This window comes from Limanda limanda, chromosome 19 (genome assembly GCF_963576545.1).
Source record: "Limanda limanda chromosome 19, fLimLim1.1, whole genome shotgun sequence".
In the NCBI taxonomy this organism is placed as follows: Eukaryota; Metazoa; Chordata; class Actinopteri; order Pleuronectiformes; family Pleuronectidae; genus Limanda; species Limanda limanda.
Window position 1 is genome coordinate 20,096,171 of NC_083654.1, and position 10,022 is coordinate 20,106,192.

The window sequence follows — 10,022 nt, forward strand, 5'->3', positions numbered from 1 at the left end:
AGACTGGGTCAGTGGGTTTGGAGGCTTTTATTCTGAAAAGTGAAAACTACATGGATTCTTAATGATTTATATCTGAGATACCAGAGACATTTTGAGTTGATACTCATATCGATGAGTGAATAATGTGTAAAACCAATTTGAATGTGGTTTCATTAGAGGACTGTGGGGTATTGGTGCAGGTTTGAGTTCTAATTATTGACATTCGATTGTTATTATGGGATCTTTAGGGTCAGTATGACACAGTGGTAGAGCGGTTAGCACCGTCACCTCCTTTCCTGGTTTGAGTCCTGGTTCGACTGTGGAGTTAACCTGCAGATAAAGCTGTAATTTGTGTTTTTCTGGAGAATCTATCCTTCATAATGAGAGAGAGAGAGACAACGTGACATCAAGCGTCTCCGAGCCGGATTCAAACTCCCGGTGCGATGAGCACACGCCAGACGCCCCCCCCCCACCACCCGACTGTCTGTGCCACTGTAACACGAGAATAAACAAAAGCCAATTCATTGTCTGAAGACAGCGGCGCTGGGGAGGACGGAATATTGATTCATTGACTCTGTGATGGACACATCAGAGCATCAGGTCCCCAGAGTCCAGACACACACACACACACACACAACACACACACTCTCTAACTCACACACACACACACACACTCATAGTACTGTCACTCGTTTACCTTCGTTATAATAAATATATGTGTAATCAATGAACATTTATGCAAATGGTGTGTGTGTGTGTGTGTGTGTGTGTGTGTCTGTGTGTGTGTGTGTGTCTGTGTGTGTGTGTGTGTGCCGACAGTACAACTCACCACTGTAACTCATTGGCATCATTACTTGCTGATCTCCAGATGATTACCTGTTACACCTGATGGGTCAAAGGTCCAGAGACAGTTTATTTATTGTTAGTGTTACAAAGGTGAGCATATCCTGATTAGGGAATATATTGTGTGTCTGTTTGTGTTGTGTTTGTGTTCCTCTGAGCAAAGTGCACGTTACATGTGACCTGCTGGAACAATAACACACATAAACATCACAGCTCCGCTCACACGTCTTCGGTCAAAGAGAGTTGAAGATGTTAACGAGTTATTCGATTGTAGGAAAACGACTAACAAGAATTCAGCTTGATGGTCGATTAGAAAGGAACAATATTTAAAAAATCTTAATTCTGGCAGTTTCATGATGGATTTAATAAGAAGTGTTGGAAGTACAGTTTTGACTAAATGATAATAAGGAACTATTTTAGTGGAAAGGAAAACATATTTATTAAATAACCTTTATATTAAAATGATGTTGTAAGATTTCAGATGAACTGACTGGCTCTATAGAAACAAGGAATATGAGGATTAATTGTTAATATCATGGCTGAGGTTTGACTCTAGACTAAGTTACTCCACACGCCTTCGTTCTTCTTCTCAGCCTCAGGAATCTGCATCATCACGTGTTTCTCCTCTTCTTCCTCCATTTTGTCTTCAGTAGTTTGCAGATCCTGAACCTCCTGAGCTCTGTAACTTCCGTCTAGACACGATAACCAACTTAACCCAGTTGCTTCTCTCCTGCTGATCACCGAGTTATCACTGCTCCGTAGAAACTTTGCATCATTCATGAACCCGTGCGTGAAATCACTGTGAGCCAGCGATGAATTATAAAGTGACTCTACTTAATCTGAATCTCCTTCTTCTCTCTTTCTCCTCAATTCTTCTCTCCTCCCTGCAGCCCTGAAGTGTCATGGAGTCTTCAGACGATGACACTCTGAGTGAGCGCTCCTGTGTCAGCGAGCCGTCCTTCCGTAGCGAGCGCTCGGGGGGGTCGCTGTCCCCGTGTCCATCGGGACTCGTGGGTCCTCCAGGAGACACTCTGCCCTGGAACCTGTCCAAACACGAGAGGAGGAAGAGGAAGAGCCAGGACTCGGTGCTGGACCCGGCGGAGAGGGCGGTGGTTCGTGTGGCAGGTAAGAGGGAAACCGTCTCTCGCCGGGCAATGAGTCTTAAAGTCCGTTTGTCTTTAGAGACTTTCAACGTGGGTTTGAGCAAAAAGACGATTCCTGCAGCTGCTTCATATTCAAGCAGGTGACACTTTCAACAGAGACTGGGTTGAGGAACAGAGCTGCAGTGTGAAGAGATGAGCAGGTTTTGCATCTACAGCTCTGAAGTCCTGATTGTTGACCTTATTCAGTTTTGATCTATGTCCACAGCTGACCTTTCCATGTCTCCTCGTGTGTGATAGCACGGCGTCCCTCTCTCTGTCTTTAAAGATCCATGTCCTGAAAGATAAATGTCACATCGATGAGAGAGAAGTCTGCATGGGGCAATCAAACGTTGTTCTATTTATATATATTATATCCTGTATCTTTCAAATCTTTACGTTTAGTTCAATTTGTGCATTTTAGCTGAAGAAGGAGCTGGAGGTTGTTTTACTCCTCCTCCTCCTCCTCCTCCTCACATGCAGAGGTCAAAGGTCAAGGGTGGGAGCCAATCTGTCTCAGTCAACACATCCCTGACTCCTCCATTCTTCCACCATCCGTCCTTTTTCGCCTCCTTCTCCTCTTACTCTCAGCAGCAGGCGATTGGAGGAGATATGTAGGTTACTCAGTTCTCTGGAGAAACCAGGCTTTCCCTCACTGGTCGTACGTTACTAGCTTCCCCCCCCCCACAGTGGGAGATATGCAGCTTCATCACTATGGCTGGTATCAATAAGTGCTGCTGAACTTTTCATCCGTCTTTCTCTCACATCGTCTCATATTTCTGAGTATTTACTGTTAAAGGCTTTTATCGCAGCTGAATGTCCAGATTTAATATTCCCCCCATTCATAACATTCTAGACGGGTTTACAGTTGATTCAGAAATGCGAGTTAGACAATATGACAATAAATATAGATGTTGTGAAGATTTCAGACTCTGACGCAGGAGATTTGATCCCTATTGTCCACATCCGACCAACAACATCCTGTTTCGGCCTTTTATCTATGTTAGATGTAATCTGTTGTAAATGTCATTTGTGTGTAAATTGATGGGGGAGGGGGGAGCTGGAGTCCAGACTGTAAAATCCCGACTTCCCCTGGAAACATGTGGGTCAGGACCGGGGTGATGGGTGAAGGTCATCGCCTTTAGATCACGTGGAGAGAGAGAGAGAGAGAGATTTCTGCTTGTGCATCTGTGTCATCACACTGGTATTGTCCATCAGAAGAGAATTAATGATATTCCCATGCATTTCCTGCACTTTATGTATTTCCTGTGGGCAGACGCTTCCAGACCTGCAGCATTAATGTGTCAGAGTCTCTGAGCGTCTGTATCTGGTCACAGGAGAAACCCGGGAGCTGGTTCTCAGATATCTGGCTTTATAATCACCGGCTGTTAGGGTTTTTAAGACGAGATCTCGGCCGAGTGTTGTTCTCTGGAAATGTGTGGAGGGAGGATTTGGAGTCGAGAGAGATGCAGCAACAAGACTGTGTTTCAGTTCAGTCTCAGAGTATCAGCAAAGGACCTGGTATCATTTTCCAAGTGTGTGTGCATGTGTGTGTGTGTGTGTGTGCACGTGCTAGACTGAGAAAATGAGCAAGAGAAGATGAGAGACGGAGAGAATAAAGGGAATTTGTGGACGAGGGTGCACATGAATGTTAAATTATGTGCGTATTTATGGGACTGTGTGTGTGTGTGTGTGTGTACATCTGCACATGCTCCCAGTTTGAAAGTCAGATAATAATAGATTCAAAGAAAGAGATAAATAAATATGTGTGAAAGTGTGAAAAGTGCAGAAACATGCAAAACATAAAACAACTTCAACGAAACCTAAAAATAGCCTGAAGGGTGAAACGGGAGAATATAATCAAATCAAATTGAAATCGCTGAACTCAATGTTTCTACATTATTGTAGAATTGGAGGCTGGATTATTTGTGGTGGCATTTAAAGTATTTTAAGTCAATAAAATGCAAAAGGAGTTAAATCTGATGTGTTTTGAATGGACTCTCTGAGGAGGCTGAACTTTTCAACTTCGCTTGTTTTTAATATATATTCTGGGAAAGAATGTGGTGTGTTTTGGAAATCCACATCTGTTGAGGGCAGCAGTTTGGGCGAGAGCAAGTTAGAGTGTGAGAATAACTGTGTTTGGCAAAAACATGAAAACAAAAAAATGATTTAAAGATTAGAATCTATAATTATTAACTATTAAAAGAGGCGGTTGGACCGGGAGGTTTCCTGGCAGCAGCTGAGTCAGTGAGTCACACTGTGTTGATGAGGAGATCTGACGGCAGCAGGTAGCGGTTGACTTGAGGTTTGGCTCCGTCACAACCCCCCCCCCCCCCCTCCGGCTTGGAGGTGCAGGCGACACCTTGTTCACGCTGCCAACGTCCTGCTGAGGGAAACGTGTTCTCCACCTGCAACCTGCTGCAGAAGCTGGAGGTCGGAGAGAGAATCCCTCCGAGTCCACGTCCAGACTCACGAGGAAACATGCTTTCACAATAAGGTTCATGGAAAATGCTTTAAATAACGGCCCCTTTATTCACTCTCAGGTATTATTTATTTATTTTTTACTGCTGCTTCCCGTCCTTTGCACTTTGATTTGTATTTCAAATATTGTGTCATGTGTGCACTCATGTTGTATTTGGGAGAAATCAAAGGCAGATTTCTATTAAAAATTACACTATTTAATTACCCTCAGCAAGGCGGTTTTGGTTTCATCTAGTTTGTTTGTAAGTGAGCAGGATTACGCAAAAAGCTAGCGGACAGATTTGCTTGCAGTGAATTCTCAGATCAAACTCTGACTCTGTGACTCGTATCAGCCCGTCTGCAGAATATCTGGAGAATATCTGGAGTCATAACATGAGAAGTCTAGTTATTTAGTAACTCAGTGAAGACTAGATCCACTTCATACAGACACTGATGATTGGACTCTTTGACTTGTCCTGACGAGCAGTAGAATGCCCCCCCGGCTCTGTGTGACAGTGAAGCTCTCTGTGCAAACAGGTTCATGTTGGTGTGACATCCAGTTTCTCCCGGGCGTGTCCGGCGCTCACTCAGCCGTGAAGCCCATTGTGATGATATTACACTTTACATGATTTGTTTACATTGACCTCAATCTCCATTCAAGCTGAGGCTGGAATGTGGACGGAGAATATATTAAGCTGCTTGTGCACGGGACACACAGTATATATATATACATTTATACACATGTATATATTCATGTCATCTAAAACGAGAATCAGAGGTTATTGGAATAGGAAGATTTGTTGTTGAATAATAATTTCCCAATAAGTTCTAATGATGAAGTTGACTTTTGACCTTTTAAATACAAAATGTAATAATCTATGTGAATTAATTTAGAATTAGAATAGCTTAAATCTTGATTAATGGACAATAATGTGTTTTGTGAGCTCACAGGGACCATGACCTTTGACCCTTGACCCCCATAATCTAATCGACCTTTGTGCTTCGTTTATGCTGAGTTTGAAGAAATGCCCTCAAGACGTTTCGGAGATATCCTAACGATATGTATGTTTGTATAAGCCAGGGGGGATAACTAAAGCACAACCTGAAAACATAAAGCTTCACTTTCCAAATACTGAGCTAAGAGCAGGAGGAGGGGAACGCTCTCTCCTATGAGACAGGGGTGGGATCAGGCTGAAGTCGTGGAAGCAGAGACGAGGAAACACAGGCAGCTTTGTAATGAGACGAGTTCTGAACTCACCCTGGAGAGGAAAGAGAGACTCGGCCGCTCTGACCGGACTCGGTGATTCAGCCGCTCCGCTCGAGTCTCTGTGTCTGAGCACGAGAGCTGCAGGATCAAGTTCTGATTTACACGTCGATACAAGAGCGAGAGATCCTCGTGTATCATGTGATATTTTACTCTCAGTTCTCCCGACAGATTAAGTGTTTTATGATCAGCATATTTAAAAGAGATTCTAAAATGTATTCGATGATCTATGAGTAATTAATACATTGAGACAGACCTTTCTTCACATAAATGGTGTGTATTTGCAAAGAAGCTGAACATTAAGCACATTGAGATTCTGTCAAGGTTGATTTGATTATTATATAAAGAGAGCATGAAAGGAGTAGACACACAAAAATATATAAATCGTCAAAAAAAACTAAAAGGATATTTTATAATCCTCTTTATGGCCAATCATAAAAATGAAAGGTGACATAGATGAAAGTGTGAGTGCTGCAGTGTATCTGGGGTGTGTGTTTGTGTAGGTGTGTGTGTGTGTGTGTGTGTGTGTGTGTGTGTGTGTGTGTGTGTGTTAGTGCAGCAGTGATTAGTCACGTGAACATCAGGACCCCAGACGGATGTGCCTGCATGGAACTTAGGCGCCCGCCGTCCTGCCTGCTGCTCTTCTTCTTCTCCACATTTCTTTCTCCTCCGGCAGCACAAAGGAAGCCTCAGACCCGGGCTATTCCCCTGTTGCCATGGTGACGTGGTCTCCTCTGTTTCCATGGTTATAGAAAGGCGAGCAGAAGCAATGGCGGTCGGGGGTGAGAGAGACTGACACGGGAGAGTGTCCGAATTTCAATTTGGAGCTTGAGAAAAGAGGAGGGAGGTTGTCTAGGAAAAGAGAGAGAGGAGTGAATGATTGAGTCGGTTTGAAAAGTAATGAAGAGTCGGAGAAAGAGAGGGGGGTAAGGAAGGGAAGGATAGAGGTAGTGGAGGAAAAAGAGGGCGACGTTTAAAGAGAGGGGGGGGGGGGAAGAAAGACGACTGTTAACCTGAGACAAAGATGAGAACTGAAAGAAGAAAGAGGGACGAGGGAAAAGAAAGACAAGAAACAGAGTTAGGAATTTATATTGAAAAGCACAAAGAAGAGAGGAAACAAAAGTCTAAGGAAGAGAGAGAGAGAGAGAGAGAGAGAGAGAGAGAGAGAGAGAGAGAGAGAGAGAGAGAGAGAATCCCTGTGAGACTGAAGCAAAGACAGACACATGAAGACAGAGTGAAAAAGATTGATTTATTATGCTGAATATTTGGAGCAAACCCGAAGCAGCAGAGGCCGAGACATCCTGGTTTGAAGCTCTACTATCACTAAATCCTACATTTCCCACAATGCAAAGGGACAGTGTCTCTCTGTTGGACCGAACTTTATGTTAAATGTTATTTTAAACTGCGCTGCCTCAATTTGCGGCGAAGATTTGTCATATTAAATCTTTTTTTGTTTTTACAGACCGACCATAACTAAACAGTCTTTACATCTAAACAAACCACGACAAGTAACCATGTCTGTTGTTTTTAAAGTACGTCTGTATTTGTTTCATATATGAAAATAATCATTTTTACTTCATAGAAACATTCCAGATGTTTAACACGTTCCCTCTCTGCTGCTCTGAGGCCGTTTTTAAAGGTTTCACATAAGTGAAGCAGCTTTTTAAACAGTAATCAAGTTGATTTGTAAAAGTCCAGACTGAAGGTCAAAGATCAGACGCTACAGAGAATTATCCACAAGTTATGCGACTGAACAACACACTAATCCAAGTCACGCACACGTCTCCACACAATCATTTAATTCAGTGTGTGTTTCTCTCTCCGGGGGAAACTGAGCGGCTTTAAGAGGCTGTAACTCAAAGTGAAACGCAGACGTGGATCAGATCGAACAGTTTGACGACGTTCTCTTGATGGACAGAAACAGAAACACGTGAAAGTCTGGATGTTAAATACTTGTGTTTGATTTGCTGCTGAGGCGTTGGTCCTGCTGCTGTGTCCAGGACTGTGTGTCCTCTTGGCTCACAGAGCACATTCATCGTGCAGCTGGACACACAACACCCACAACAACACACACACTCACACACACAAACATGTGGGCCGAGGCTGCAGGGAAACACGGAGAGTGACAGACGGAGACGAGACGAGGCGATGACTCAACACTGTCTGGAATCATTTATTCTTAACTCACACACTTTAAAAACACAAACGCACACACTTTACTCACAAGTTTTACTAGTTTATTTTGCATGTGAACCATTAATCTTTTTAACCTGATAAAACATATAAATAACACGTATGTAAAGGAACATACGGGATCAAATAAGTTTCTTTACAGTCATTTAAGCCAAGTTAGGGTCAGATTGGACTTTATTTCCCACTGACGACCACTAGGCGGAGGTATAATGGTCTCACACAGTGACAGGTGGTTTTTCTGAGCTCTGTTAATTTGTCATTAAACCAGTTAAATTCCACCACGTGTTAAAAACATCTGTAAGCTGATGTCACAGTTTTCTCTCCAGCTGTGTCCGGCTCTGCTGGGAACTGGGGAGGAGATGTTACTGGGACCTTGAGACCAGGGTCACACCGACCTCCATCTTGTTTATTTACAACCTGTGTGTGTTTGCAGATGACTGAACACATCCTGCTGTGGTTTTATTGTTAAAGTCCAGGCGCTTCTGCATGTAATCATAATAATTTGCTGAATTACTGGTCATATCTAAAGACATTAGGGAGCTTGCGTTTATAAATGAAACAACATTTCCCATATTGCCTCCTGCTGTTGCACACTAGCTGATTTTTCAGTTGAAATATCATCTCTATGTTTTCCAGAAATTAAAACATGATATATATTGGAAGTTATATATCTTCTGTGACCTGGAGCCTCCTTCTGTTTGGTGCGGCTCAGAGTCGAGGACGGCAGCAGCTGCCAGCAAGATGCTGACGGATTCACTTTGTCATGTTGTGTCTTGAATTGTGATTCGGCCCAAACAGGAAGTGAAGTGTAACGCTGTTTGCTCGGTCCTTGAACCTGTGATGTGATCAGTACAGAGTGTTCTGTCCCATCTGGTTCAGTTAGTTACTATCATCTTTTGTTTTTCTTTAAATCCTCCTGTTTTATCAAGTAAAATAAGAGAGTTTCTGCTCTATATACGTGTGTGTGTGTGTGTGTGTGAATGCTGGGACTCAACAGATATTTAGCAGTAACCCACAACACACACATCTCTGAATATAATACAGTTTAGATCAACACCACCCTTCACTGACCTCAATGCTAAAAAGTGGAACTGTTTCCACATGAGATTCGACTTTGTGGTCAAGCAGCCTTGTTTGATTGCATTAATTTGAACAGGTGTTCCTAATAAAGTGACTACTCGCTGCTTGTGGATCCATTTAACCACAAATCGAAGGTTTCCTGTGTAGAAATACACATAAGAGACATCGGGTGGAGCGTGAATCTGACCCTATGCTTCACTTTAAGGTTTTCTTTGTACGTCTCCATGGAATTAAAAGACATAATCTCTGGACCAGTTCACTGAGGCTGCTTTGCGTTGACCTCCGGATGATCACATGCGGAGATTATCCACTGATATCTGTGAGTTCACCCAGTGGGACGGAGTTATATTCACCTCACATCAGCTGGATCCATGAAGCCTCACTTCTCTTCTGACCTGCTGGTTTAAACCTGTGTTTGTATTTCTCCTGGTTGAGGTCAGATTGTACAAACTCCATCTTATATTGAGTATTGGTGGTTTGTTGACCTCACTTTCTAATAGATTTAATAGATCTGTTAACTCTAAACTCAGAGGTTTATTCAGTCGGCCTTTAGATGGCAGTGTGCTCCAGTAATTCCATCACCAACACTCCTCTCATGTCTGCAGACACAGCACTGGGTGGTATCCCTGTAAAGAAACAGGTAGATCACTACAGTGGTTCACTAGTTCTTCAAGTCTTTACATGATATTTTATATGCAACCACTATGGGAGGATAGAGTCCTTCTGTTGGAAGGGAATATTGATATTTGGAGAATCGTTCAAACAACAGCAAAGAGACGTAGAATGACGACAAAGAGACGGAAATAATCACAGAGATAATAAATGACCATAAAGAGACAAACTGGACCCGTGTGGACGGGAGAATTGTCCTCCTGCTGATTCACAATATATATCTCACTCAGGTTTTTAACTAATAAACTGTGCGATAATCATTTTATATCTATGCAAGTTCTATATATGTAAAAATCCTGTTACACTGTTTTTAAATAAAAGCAATAAACTATATAAATCATTCTTTTTATTTAATTTGAAGTTAATTAAACATGGGTGAATATATAAATAAC